Genomic DNA, 14,634 nt, shown 5'->3' on the forward strand with positions numbered 1-14,634 from the left:
CACCTCTCATTGATTTGATTCTGTTTCCCTAGAGAACCCTAACTAATACAACCTCCCACCCTAGATTAGATCAAGGCATCACCTTTACCAGCTGTGTGTCCTGGGAAATTGACCTACTGTCTCTGAGCCTGTTTCTTTTTCAGCCACACCAGCTTGGAGGCTAGTAATTGTCTAAGGGAGGGATGATCAGACTAGGATGGGATATAGAGGAAGGAAAAAGTTCAAAAAATAATTTGAATCAAATTCAGCAAGATTGTGACAGTGATGATAAGGAAAGAAAGGAGGCTGACCTTAAATGTGAGGGATGGCATGGAGGGTGGCCCTAGGATTTACTAAGATTAACTAAGAGGATCAAATTGGGAGAGAGGAAGGGAGGCCATGAATCCAGTTTGGGACACCTGGAATTTGAGGTGCCTGAGGACATCCAGATAAAGATGTCCAGGACACAGGTAAATATCTAAGTCTGAGGCTGAGGGGAAGACGACATGGCTGGAGACAGACATAAAGGTGTCATCCTCACCAGGAGCTATGTACAACAGTGAGTTGAATTTCAGTAAAATATTTACATGGTAATATCATGTTGTCATCACTCCCCCAGATCCTGTTTTATTGTACAGTCACTACCACTGATACACTACGCATCTTGTTTGAGGGTTGTCCTTGCTTGCCTGCCTCCCTATAGCACACAACTGTCATGAGATTAAAGGTGTTTATCTGTCTTGTTCACTGCTTGTGTACAAGAGTTGTTGAGCATATAGCAGATGCTCAAAATTTGCTGAATGAGTAAATGAGTGATCCCACCACAGAAGCTCACTATTGTACTGGTTCAGGTATGTAATAATGCCAGCTGCTGTAAGAAAGACAGAACACAATTTCAGTGACACCATTGACATTTGGGGTCAGGTAATGCTTTGCTGTGTGGGCTGTCCTGTGCATTGTGAAATGTTAAGCACTATCCCTGGCCTCTACCCACTTCTTGCCAGGAGCACATCTGACCCACCCCTAGTTGTGACACCAAAAATGTCTCCAGATATTGTTATGTCAGACCAGTGAGGTAACACAAAAGTTGTGTTTCACTCACATCTCAGTTCGTTGTGTGTCCCCTAGTCTGGTGGTCTTCAACACACTAGTTCAAGATCCAAGTCTCCTTCTAACATGAGATTATGCCAAACCCTAGAGCCTGACCTTCCTTTGTGGGACCCTCGGCATCCAGCCAGGGACAAAGAGAGAGAGGAGGCTTGTGCAAGAGCCGGCCCGGGCTGGAAGTAGCATTCTTCACACCACCCAAGTGCCAATGGCCAGAGCTCAGTCACAAGGCCCTGCCCAGCTGAAAGGGAGGCTGGGAAATGTAGTCCAACTGTGCGCTCGGGAGGAAAAGGAAGTGGGTTTGGAAAGAGACATGGTAGTCTGCCACAACCATTGGGAGCCGTCTCTCGTTGCAAAGACCAGAATGGTCATTGCTTACATCACCAATATTGTTAATGTCGAATTAAGCAATGCAGTTTTCCTAAAGCAAGCACCAACACTCATGGTATTCAGTAGCCAAAACAACATCCCCACTTAAGCCATTCAATGGGAGAAGGATGATTCATTATTTTATATATTATGGTAAGGCTAGCCTGTAAACTGTGCAAAGATAAGGGACCAAACCTTTGTCTATTGTCGTAACTCCAGAGTCCTATTCCTAGCACATAGCAGGTACTCAATAAGTATGTATAATGCCTGAATTAATCAATTCCTCTGCTAGAATGTAAGCTTCCTGAGGACAGAAACTTTATTTCCTTGGATGCTGTACCCCCAATCCTAGAGCAGGGCTGCACATAGCAGATGTTCCCTAAGTATTTGTTGTTGGAAGCATTCATCAAACACAATCCTAAGTATTATTATACCAGGCACAGTGCAGGTCCTGAAGGCACCAGGCACCTGGGGTTGGGAACAGACTGCTTGATCAAACCTTGGTGCCATCCCTTCCTAACCACATGACGTTGGTCATGTTATTAATCTCTCTGTGCCTCAGTTTCCTTATCTACAGTGGGGGATATATTAGCAACTACCCCATAGAGTTGTTGGGAGGACTGAATGATTCATTCAGTCTTGGCACTTAGTACAATAAAAGTATTAACCTCAATAACAAAAACCACAGCCCTAAAAGTAGATGTGAGTGTCCTCATTTACTGGATGAGAATATTCATGCCAACACACAGTGCCTGGTACATAGTAGGGGCACAATAAATATTTTTGGATAAATGAATGTTTATTGTTCTCATGCCTGATATTGGCTTCTAGAAACTTCACTCAGGGGCATCTCCTACCTCACTGAAAAATAAATATCATCTCCACTTTCTTCCCTGGCCGGGTAAATGCAGTTGGACAATTCCCTCTGAAGCCATTTCCAATGCTGTGATGAGCTGAAGGACATCCTTCAGGAACTAAATAGTGGTTGCTGTGTCCTTTAGAAACAAGGGATATTTTTAATTCTAGAGAAAAGTGTGTTACATGAAAAGAGACATTCTATCTTGAGTTTCCTCCAACGTTATCTGCGTCTGTGTGTTTGAACTTGCCCTTGAACTCTTAGTCACTCAAAATACAAACAGACATTAAGAAAGTTCGCCGTCCATAAGATCCAACAGGGCAGAGGCATTTGACGATTCTTTTTTTTTGAGATACACTTTCCCCTTCTGTCACCCCTCATTTAGCTTAACTATACCTATTCCCCCTTTTGAAATGTTATGTCTGAATCTCATCTTGTCACTCTTTTAAGCTGCTGTCTTTCAAGATGCATTTCAAGGAAAATACACGCTGAATAGCACCATGAAGCCTCAGTAAAGTCTTTTGATTACACATGTTTGATCAGTGTGAGCCATTTCTCACTTTGGCCTTTCTCATCACAGTAACTACAGGCTCACACAGATCACATCCCCAAGCCTGCCTGCTAGGACCATCGTGAGAAGCACCTCTCAGGAGCTTCCTGAAAGTTGCGTAGACTTGTGGTGGACCAGTCAGAGAACACTCATTCTTATTTATCCTCCCAGACCTATCTAAGATTTCACTCCCTCCAGGAAGCCCTCCTTGATTCCTGGCCTTCTCCAACAGAACGAATTCCTTCCTACCCTGTGACTTGAGCCTTATTATTTTTGTTTGTTTGTTTATATCTTATTCCCTAATTAGACTGAGAGAGCAAGGACTGAATCTTTGTCTTTGCAAAAATCCTAGGATTTATTACACTGCCTGGTGTATGCAGATGCTTAGGAAGGGTCTGTGGAATCAACTTGACATGACTCAGCTTGCAACAGCTCACGGGGTGTCCGGTCCCTGAAATGAACCATTGGAAAGGCTTCACCTCAGCAAAGCGAATTTTCCTTAAAAATTCAGGCACCCTGAAAATACTGGGCCAGCTAAAGGGATAAATGGCCTTGCTGTGCCACCAGCCAAAATGACAGCCAGCGTTCACCACTCTGATGTCACTTTCCAGTGCAAAATTAAATGCCCCTCTAAAAAAATGAAAAAATCAGCTGAGTCATTCTTGACCAAAATGTGGTTCCCGCTTACCTAAATTTCTCCCACAAGGTGACCCATCATCATAGTCTGGCTCATACTTCTTGGAAGAGTTTAATAGATTGGATATTGACCAGATAAATCATCCAATTAACCATCCTACTTGGCCTCCGTGCAGCTCTCCCACCTTCTCCTCCAGGGGCCTGATTCATGCCCTATGATGGGGCCCTTGACCTGGTTCCCAGGAAAGGACAGGGCAGCCAAGGAGAGCAAGACAGAGAACAGGGTGGAGGCACAGCCCGGAGGCCAGGTGGAGGAAGACGTCCCCAGAGCAGCGGTGAGCAAAGCTCTGGGCATCGGCCGCCTGTTTACCTGTGAGCCTCACACAACACGGGGTGTTGCAAGAGCTCCATCACTGACAGATTGCAGCCTGCACATTACTCAGCAGCAGCTGGGGTGAGCCTGAGGGAGAGCAACAGCCTTCACAAGGAAACTGGCCCGTGCCCAGGTTGCACCTTTCACCCGGGGAACTCGCCCAGGGCTAATTCCTCGGGCAGCTGCCAAGAGAGCCCAGCGCGACCGCTGGGAGGCGGCTTCCGGAGGCCTCCTTCCAGTGCTTGCTGGAAGAGATGGCGCAAGTCCTGGGACTTGCTTCCCATCCTATCTCCAACCTCCACTTCCCTGAATTTTCCACTGCAATCTGGGGGCCGCCTGTCCTGAAGACCCAGGCAGAGGCTAAGAGACAAGAATTGGGTATGAGATCCAAATTACATTTTATGGAGATCATAGTACATTTTTGCAACAGCCCGTTCATTTGCCCTCTCTCCCTCGGCTGCTGACTTGCCCCACCCACTCCACCTTCCCCAATGCTCCACAGGGAACTCTCTAGAAGGCTCATCTGACCCTCTCACTCACCTTCAGGAACCCCTTTGCACTGGGCCAAGCTCCTTAGCAAAACTGGCACTGCCCCGCCCACCCTTTATCCCTCCAGACTCACCTCCAAGCTAAATGATGGTGCTAAGGAGTGAGTGAGGGGGCAGTGGGCACCGACGCCCTGTTCCCAATCTTTTGTAGAGGGCTGTGCAAACCCAAGGCCCCCTCCATCCCAACCCTCCCCAACTGCCCCTTACCCGGCCCTCCTATACAGACACCATGTCACAACCCTACTTCATACCCTTATCACGTTTTTGGTTCCAGATTACAGGATGACTTGTAGTTCCCCAACTAGTTTTTCTCCAACAAACAATCTTTCTGGAGCCAGGCACTGGCTGGAACAGAGGGACCCGCAGTCAGGTCCAGTCTTTGTGGATTGCACGGAAGGGAAGATGACACCGGTCGCGTAACTGAGCCTCAGCAGTGGCCATCCCTCTGCCGGGAACACTCTTTCTCTCTCTCGTCTGCCTCCTACCCCTTCAGCAAACTCGTACTCATTCTTCAAGCTCAGTGGTTCTGGCCTTTTCCCGGTGATCTCACTGTGCCCTCTGGGCACTCATTGTTTCTTGGGGGACTTAGAAAGGTCTGTTTTGATGTCTGTCTCCATGAAAGTCCCCCTCCTTGGGGAAATTGTCTCATCTCTGTATCCTCATGGTATATGTACAATAAATATTTACAGGATGAAACAGGCCATTTCATATCTATTGGATATCCTTCAAAATACATCCCCATTCTGACCCTCCGTGCCTCCTGCTCCCATCCAAGCTGCCTGGATCCGACTCTCCCTACTTCCATCCTGCCCCTCCCCAGTCTGTGCCCCATACAGAGGCTGAATAACCCTCGTCAACTCAAACCCAATCAGATCACTCCCCACATCAAAACTGTCTATACTTGGAGCCACGTCCCTCCCCTTGTTTCACCCCCTTCCCCCCAGTGCAGCTTTACTGACCCCACTATCTCTGAAGCTCACCAGACATGTTCCCACCTCACGGCCTGTGCTCCTGCCACTGCCTTAATGTCCTCATGTCCCACTTCCTCCCTTCCTCATTTCTCATCAGGCTTCCCTGCCCTCTATCTAAAACAGCTGCCCCCATCTCTCTGCACCCCCTCCTTATTTTTATAGCATTTCTCAGTACCTGGCACCCTTAGATAAGCTTCTTTACTTGCTATTGCCTGTGGCCCTTACAATGTGCCCCAGGGGCCTGAGGTTTGTACCTGGCCATCCAGGCAACAAGAGTCTCTGAGTAAGATGCTCTGGAAGCCCCAATTTCCTGCTCCTGGGGTGCAGCCTTCCCTTTCTCTGCCAGTACTGATCCGTGCCCAGGTGCAGAGATGTGGTCATGGAGTTCTCAGGCAACAGGGGCCCCAGGCTTGCTCCATCCCTGATGAGAGGTCCCTACAGGATGATGAGGAGCTGTGACTACGGTACCACCAAGCTTTGGCAAAATCGTGCTCCTCAAACCACTTCCTGGCTGCATATGGGGCAACTTGAGAGGCAAGGACCACACGAAGTAGCCCGTGTCCATCCTACGGCCCCAGCCGTGACTGGGGGCACAACGCTACTCTGCTTGATATCTGCCCTTTTCCTGGGCCTTACAAGGCCTTTCTGGGTGTGGCTCTGCTCCTGATTTTCCCTGCGCTAGTTCATACTTTCACCCCAGCCCTTCTAAAAACTGCTTGGGTTCCCCAAACATGCCAGGCCCCCTCCAGCCTCCACACTTTCGCCTCTGCTTAGGCCCGGACTGCCCTCTCCTCTGTGCCTGGGTGAATACAGGATGTTCAGCTTTCAAGCCTCTGCCCAAAAGACACCACCTCTATGAGACTGCTCCTGACACCACCTCACGGCTGCCCCGATCCGGGCAAGGATGGGAAGGAGAAAAAAGGAGGGAAGAAAGAAGGGAAAAGGATGGGGGGGGTGGGGGGGACAGAGACACAGAGAAAGTGAGTCTAATTCACCTAAAGTCCTCAGACAACTGTGTGTGTTACAGACCTGAGTAGTGGTATTTTTCAACCTAGAATTACCTGTCTTGGTTTCTCCAGAAAATTTCTCTGCCTTCAGTTTCGTTTTGCCCATACAGACCTGACCAGAGAAGAATGCATGGATGTTTCACAGTGATGCTTAGTTAGTTTGTGGCTCATCTTTGACAAATTCTGTACTGCAGAATTCCTACCTATAGTCTACACACGCTCCTAGCTCATCTCAAACTTTGGTCAGCAGCCCTTCACTCATTATTTTGCAGAGATTTTTGTTTTAAAAAATATGTTTCTACACAATTATGAAAGTAATACATGCAAAGAGATAATGAAGAAAATAAACAGCATTAAGCCTTATTTTCTTTCTGTCTTTTCTGTACATATATATGTATATGTGTGTGTGTACATATATATAATACATATTTTTTTACCAAATTGGAATTACACTGTATATATGTACAATTTATTACCTCTGAACTTCTGCTTCTGATTACATGCTTAGGAAGTAGTGAGGGAGGCAGTTGGTAGAGTGGGTGGTGCAGACTTTGGAAATGGGCAACCTCAGACCAGTCCTGGCTCTGATACTCGGTGGCTGGGAGACTCCAGTGAAGTCACTTAACTAAAGTGGCTGCTCCTTGTGCTCTACCAGGGACTGCTTTTGTTTGCACCTGCTGTCCCAGTGTAATTAGTAAGAGCTTCTCTTTCATGCTCAAGAGTGTCCCAGTTTAAACCATAAATTATATGGTTCCCCTGTACTTAATCTTGTGAGCTTTAGTTTCCTCGTCTATAAAATAGATAACAATACCTACCTCCAAAGGATTATTCTAGAGATTGGATTAGTTATCTATTGCTGTGTAACAAATTACACCCCAATTCAGTGGTCTAAAACAGCAAGCATCTTTATCTCACACATTTTCTGAAGATCAGGAATCTGGGGCATGGCTGAGGTGGGTCATTCTGTCCCAGGGTCACACGTGACATTGCAGTCAAGCTGTCATCCGAGGCAGACCACCTGAAGGCTGATTGAGCTGGAGGGTCTATTTCTGAGCTGACTCAGATGGCTCCTCACCATGGGGCATCCCACAGAGTGGATGATTCCAAAAAAGATGGAAGCCGCAGTGTCTTTCATTACTTCATCTTGGAAGTGATAAACCATCACTCCAGCCACATAGACCCACCCTAGTAGGATGTGGCAGGGGATTACACAAGTTAGGAAATACCAGGAGGCGTGAATCATTGGGGGTCATCACAGAGGCTGGAGACCATGGGAATTAATTTAAATACTAAATATAAATCCCTGGCACAGGGCAGGCAAGCAGTAAACACTGGTAACTTCAGAGCAGGATTAGGCAAATAAATCTTCTGCAACCTACAATAGGCATCACTGATAACTTTTCCACAACTAAGGATTTAAATGCTGAGGGGTTTTGACCAGCAGATTCAATTCCATTTGATAAACATTTATTACGTACCTACCGCTCGGGAAGTATTATGTCCTCCAAGTCAAGCACATTTCACAAATAACTACTGAGTTATAGTAGATCTCTAAACTCGTTGCCTGGATAACCAACTGTTGACTGTTTCAGATTCAAGACTTTTCTTTATTATTCTGAAGCTTCTACAATCTTAGCATGCCAGTAGAGTCTCATTGTCAGAAGTGTTTGATGCTTCTTCCTAAAAAGTAAGACTTAACAGATTTTTTTTTTGGACTCAATGCACAGATGGGCTGATTTGCATACTGTTTGCATATATTTAGGTTTTGAATTCAAGACTGCAACTCCAGGCATGTAAAAAAATGAAACGAAATTAGGAATGAATCCATCTAACGCTTTGGTAGACACAGTTTTTAATGCTTCAGAACTCTGAGTTTTGAACTGGAACGAGGTTCAACCCATGATACAGGGTTGAGATTGTCGACAGAGGCTGCTCCTTACAAAGCACCACGCAGGGCAATTCCTGGTTCTCCGCAGAGTGAGGGCTCGGGCATAAAGAGTCCAGAGCCTTGGTAGTGGGGTTGGGTGGGTGTGATCATTAGGTTCATGTGCCAACTTGGCCAAGTAATGGTACCCAGGTGTCTGGCCAAGCAAGCACTGGCCTAACCATTGCTGCAAGGACATTTGTGGCTGGTTAATAAATCAGAAGGCTGGTTTATTAAATCATCAGTCAATTGGCTGCAGCTGTGACTGATTATGTCAATGAAGGGCATGTCTTCCATAATGATAGAATGCAATCAGCTGGATTTAATCCAATCAGTTGAAGACTTTTAAGCAAGACAGACAGAGAACCTTCACTTCTTCAGCTGACCAGCAAAGCATTTCCTGAGGAGTTCATCGAAGTTGCCAGTTTGCTCCCTGAGGAGTTCATCGAACATCTTCATTGGAGTTGCCAGTCTGCTGCCTGCCCTACAGAATTTGGACTCGTGCACACCCACGGTTCATGAGACACTTCTATAAATCTTATATTTATAGATATCTCTTGTTGATTCTGTTTCCCTAGAGAACCCTAACTAATACAGTGGGTAAGTAAGTGTGCAGGCTCTAGGTCCAGACAGCCTAGGATCAAACCCCAATTCCTCACCTAACAGCTGTGAAAATGTACACAAAGAACTTATCTGTTTTAAACCTCAGTTCCTTCATCTGCATAGGGAAGATAATGACAGTGCCTTCCTCTTAGGATTGCCACAAAGAGATAGTCCATGAAAAACATATTCAAAATGTGAGCCAAACCTACTACCTCTAGCACTGCCCCCTGGTCCAAGCCATCATTATCTGGCTTATTGCAGTAATTTTCCAGCTGTTCCCCTGCTTCTTCCCCGTCTCCCAATCTATTACTTAGCACACCTTCCAAAGTGACCTGTTTAAATAGTCGACTCTCCTCATCATTCCTTTGCTCAGAACCCTCCAGTGGGTAGCAGAGGCAAAGATGCCCCAGCCTTGTCCCCGGGTTCCTCAGCCTTTGGCTGCGATAAAACCGAGGCATTCCTTACATACTTGCCCAGGGATGCCCCGCAGAGCTGAGCTCCAGTCACCCGCAGTGGTGACCAGCTTGATAAGACACTTTTATGGGCTTCTTTCCCTGTTCTGCCTCACTTCCCTTCTGAAGCCCCTTCTGATGCTTTCTGGAATTACTTCCTCCCCAGAAAACTACTTGCCCTCAAATCCTAGTCTCAGGACATGCTGATGGGGAAACCTACACTAAAATAAACAGCCTCCCCCTTGAGAGTAAAAGCCAAAGTCTGGGCCATAATCCACGAGGCCCTACATGTCCTGGACTGGTGGCACCTTCGTCCCGGTTCACGTCACTCCAGCCATGGTGGCTCCTTGACGTTTCTGGAACATTCCAAGCATACCTTCAATTGGGACCTGTGTTCCTGCTGTTTCCTCTTCCTGAAGATTTGCTCATATGTTTACATGGTCTATGTTTATGGTCACCACCACCACCACCCACCCACCCTATTCCCCCAACCCCCACCAAGGAGAATGTAAATTCACGGAGGCAAGAGACTTTTCTCTGTTTTGTTCACTGCTACATCTCCAGCAATTACCATAGTGCTCAATAAGGGTAGATGCTCAATATGTATTTGTTGAATTATTGAATTAATGATGGCATGAATGGAATCTGGTTGGATCCGATGAAAATACTTGCTAAACACCTACCAAGCCCCCAGCAATTATGATCAGAGGCCCCACAAGGAGCCTTTCACTTCAACATGAACAATCCAGTCCTTTCACTCCCTATGTGACAGGAGTCAGAGAGAGTGAGCACATTGCCAAATATCACACAGCTCCCCAGTGGCAAAGCCACTAGCAAATCCCAAACCAAGCTGGGTGGTGGAGGGGAGACAACCAGTCAGATTAGTTCTGACCTCAGGCACTCCACTCGCAAGAGCTTTGCAACTTCTAACTAACCAGGGCAAATTTCTTAACCTTTCTAATAGCTGTTTCCACATCAGTAAAATAAGACAGTAACACCCATATCCCCAAATTCTGATGATTACATAAAATAATGAGTATGAAAGAGCTTGGCACATAGTTGAGTATTCAGTAGGTGCTCATTGAATCTAAGGAATCCCTAGCTTCAAGATGCTCGGAGGTCAGGAGAACATGCTTGCAATAACAACAGTGATACTTTGCTGAGAATAATAATGTCTCAGGTGTTATGCTAAGAGGTTTTACATACATTTAATTTAAATTAAATCTCATTTCACCTTTGCAACACCTTCTGAGGTTAGTACCAGTATTATCCCATTCTACAGTTGAAGAAACTGAGGCTCAGAGAGGTTTTCTAACTTACCCAAGAACACAAAGATGAACTTCCATTGGTCGGACCCCAGAGTCTGGAGTCCTAATCAACTTTGCAGCACTGGCTAAAGAGAGATGGCTGTTATGTCCCCAGAGATCTTTTTCATTGCAAAGACTTGTGAACAAAGAGGACCCAGCCTGCTTTGCAGCAGGTCCAGATGAAAGGCGTTTCTAAAGTCTGGTATTTAGCTAACCCTTTGAAATCTCCATAGAAGGAAACTCTCTAAGCTGCATTAACTGTTATGTTTCAGGGTCTCATAGTTCTAAAATGTAGAATCCAATTCACTGTAATTTAAGCCCATCTTCACTGCAAGTGATAAACTTTCTCCGGAAAGTGAAGTCACTGCTTGTGTTTTCTCACTCTGTCTATCTCTGTCTCTCTCTCTCACACACACACACACCTATGCACACACACCCACACACAATGCTGTCACTTTTATTTGCTGACTCCTCTAGCCCAGAGCTTCTCAAAGGGTGCTCAGTGGGGACCACAGCACCAGCAGCAGCTTGTTAGAAATGCAGAATCTCAGGCCCCACCCCAGACCCACTCATCAGGACCTCTGGGGGTGGCACCTCAGCCCGGCTTCCCGCAGGCTGTCCAGGTGATACCTACCTGTGCTGAGGCCTGGGAACCACTGCCTCAGCCTGCAAAAAGCAATCCACCGATCCTTCCCACCCCCTTCTCCAAATCGAGCTTAGGGGAAAATTACAGCTCTTCTTGGCCTTTAAATGTCAGGGATCCCGAGCTCCAAGAACGAGGACGGCCACTGGAAAGGCCGAGCAGCGACCTTGGCCCTGGGAGTGCCAGAGCCCTGGCCCCGGTCAGAGCAGTATTTTCAGCCCACCCCAAAATCACAGCTTCTTGGAAAGGCAACTCCCTTGCACTTAGAAATACAAAAAAAAAAGTCACATTTGGAAGGGGAAGATAAAAACAGACCTAGTAAGGAAACAGCAGGTTCCAAATGGAACAAGCTGGCTTCAGGGACGGGGGGCTGAAATGAAGGGACTCCTGGGGCCTTGCTGCCGAGCCAGAGTTAGGCCATAGACACTCCCCGCGCTCAGCCCCGAGATGGCCTCGTTCGGTGCAGCTCACCCACTTCAGTCATATAAAGAGCAATAAAGGAAGACAAGGGCGGAATAACCTCTAAATAAAAGATGAGGTAATTTTGAAGGCACATTAGGATTTTATGTGTATTATGGCTTGTGGTTTTTTATTCAAACCCGGGGAGGGCCAGCCGCTGGCCTGCACAGGCTGCCACCCTCAGAAAGCATCCCCGGGAGCAGGCAGCTGTCCAGGGCAGAGGGGCAGGCTCTGCCGCCCGGGTGGTTTGGGGAAGGCATGGGGGAGAGCAGGAGGAGGCATTTTTCATCCTGAGGGCCTGAGTTTTAGGGCACCAAGTGTTGCCAACACAAGAATAAAAATGCACCATCCTTAGCTGCATCCTTGCACTCAGATTTGCTTCCCCCGGAAGGGAAAAGTCACACAGAAACCTCGGTAGGGCCATCAGAGACAAGAAAGGAAAGGAGTGGCTCACTGGTGGCAGCCGGGTGCAGTCTGGAGGTCCCGCCGGAGCTTGGAGGAGGGCGACTGCTTTATAATGCAAGGTCTGTCGCCTTTGCAGAATCAAAGGTCTAAACACCTTGGGAGCCTGGACGAGGACAAGAAGCCTCAGGTTGGGAAAGTGTGGAAGGGCATGGTGGAAGGGACCCATCAGTTTCTATTTTGCAGTTTATTCTCTAGGCAGCTCGAGGCAGTAGGGAGTGGAGCTCTATGGGAGGACGACAGCCCTGGAGCTAACCACCGACCAGCCTTGCTGCCGCTGTAATCTGTGCAAAATCAGGATTGTGCCACCGATGCTCACACGTTGTCCCAGAGTATAATCATCCTCACAGGGAACACCGAGGCTACCAGCTTCCCTGGGTGCTTGCTACACACTGGGCCCTGAGCTAAGAGCTTGACTTGCATTGTCTCCAGCTACTCTCTAGGGGAGAAAGTAACTACATATCCCCACTTTACAGATGCAGAAATCAAGGCTGGGAGAGATATAATAACTCACCAGAGATGCATCAGAGGAGCCAGGATTCAAAGCCAGGTCTCTTTGGCTCCAGAACTTCCCATGGTATAAACTATGTGTTAATAATATCAATAATAGTTAACGCCCTTGGATTACTTCATGCCAGGTACTGTTCTAAATGCTGTATCATCTCATTTAATCCTCACGGCAGTCGGTAATGTTGTTAACCCAGAGTACAGATGGGGATATCAAGACCCAGAGGGACAAAGTGGCCCAAAGTCCCACAGCTAGGCAGGGAAGCATCCTGGATACAAGCCACGAGGTGCTGTAATGCAGGAGTCCCACCAAGTTCTGAAGGGTCAGCATTCTTCATTTCATTCATGTGCTTGCCACACCTACTCTGCACAAAGCACAGCCAGGCGCTGGAGGGGACAGAAGCGGGCACAGTGGAGAGGACCTGGTCCCTGACTTCAGAGCAGCTCCAGTCTCATGAGGGAATGATAAAGGGGCACTTTATACTGGGGTCTTCTGAATCAATCTCCGTAACAGCAAACCTGGCCTCCTGAGAGCTTTCGGTGGACTTGTTCCGGTAGATACACACAGAGTCTCCAGTGGCAGCCAGCCTAACTGCCTGAGAGGGCAGCTGTGAAATACAGGCACTTCTCAAGTCCTTTCAAGGACCAAGGAGCCCAGTGCTTTTCAAAGCCAGGAAATCCAGGTCTCCATACCAGTCCCTGAGATGTGGTGATTGAGTTGCTTTGATACCATCTTGGTCATTTATGGGCACCCCTACCCCAGCCTGAAACACCCTAATGAAGATGGGTGTAGCAAAAACAAACAAACTAGTTAATTAACTGAGTGAATGAATGAATGAATGAATGAAAAGCAAATCCTCAGGATTGCAGAACTGGGGAGGGCACCCAGGAATCCTAACCAGGCATTCTACTTCCTGGCTGCAAAATCTTAGGCAAGGAGTTTAGCATCTCTGTGCCTCTGTTTCCTCTTTTGTAAAATAGGAATAATCATGATACCCACCTTACAGGGTGGCTGCGAGGGACAAATGGATTAACATATGTAAAGCTCGTAGAATAGTGCCTAGCACCTGGCTAGTACACGGTAACAAAGATTATTGCTATTCAATTAAGAAACATTTATGGAGGACCAGACAGGGTCTTCAAGATTCCTGGGGCTGCTGTAACAAAAGACCACAAACCAGGTGGCTTGAAACAACAGAAATTTATTCTCGCACAGTGCTGGAGGCTGAAGTCCAAAATCCAGGTGTCAGCAGGGCCAGAGATTTTTCCGGGCGGATCCTTCCTTCCCTCTCCCAGCTTCTGCCGTTTGCAGCCATCCCTGGCCTTCCTTGGCTTGTAGATGCCTCACCCCACTCTCTGCCTTGGTCCCCACATGGCCTCTCCCCATCTCTCTCCTCATCCTCTTCTCGTAAGGACACCAGTCATTGGATTATTGATCGCATTAATTCACTAATTCACTGTGATCGCATCTTAACCACAACTGCCGAGACCCTTTTCCTAAATAAGGTTACGTTCATGGTGCCGGGGTGAGGACGTCACCATGTCTTTTAGGGGACACAATTCAACCATGACACAGGGTTAGGATGATCAACAGAGGCTGCTCCTTACAAGGCACCACGCGGGCCGTGCACTCCCGAGGGGAACAGCCCTGGGAGGGGGAAGCCTGGAGGGTCCGCAGGGCGAGGGCTCCACGACAGAGAGGCCCGGGCCTTGGCAGTGGGGTTCAGTGGGCAAGTTAAGTGTGCAGGCTCCAGGTCCAGACAGCCTAGGATCAAACCTCACCTAATAGCTGTGACAGTGTACACAGGCAACTTACCCGGTTTAAGCCCCAGTTCCTTCATCTGCATGGGGAAGATAATGAGAGTGCCTTCCTCTTAGTGC

This window comes from Choloepus didactylus, chromosome 14 (genome assembly GCF_015220235.1).
Source record: "Choloepus didactylus isolate mChoDid1 chromosome 14, mChoDid1.pri, whole genome shotgun sequence".
Classification (NCBI taxonomy): domain Eukaryota; kingdom Metazoa; phylum Chordata; class Mammalia; order Pilosa; family Megalonychidae; genus Choloepus; species Choloepus didactylus.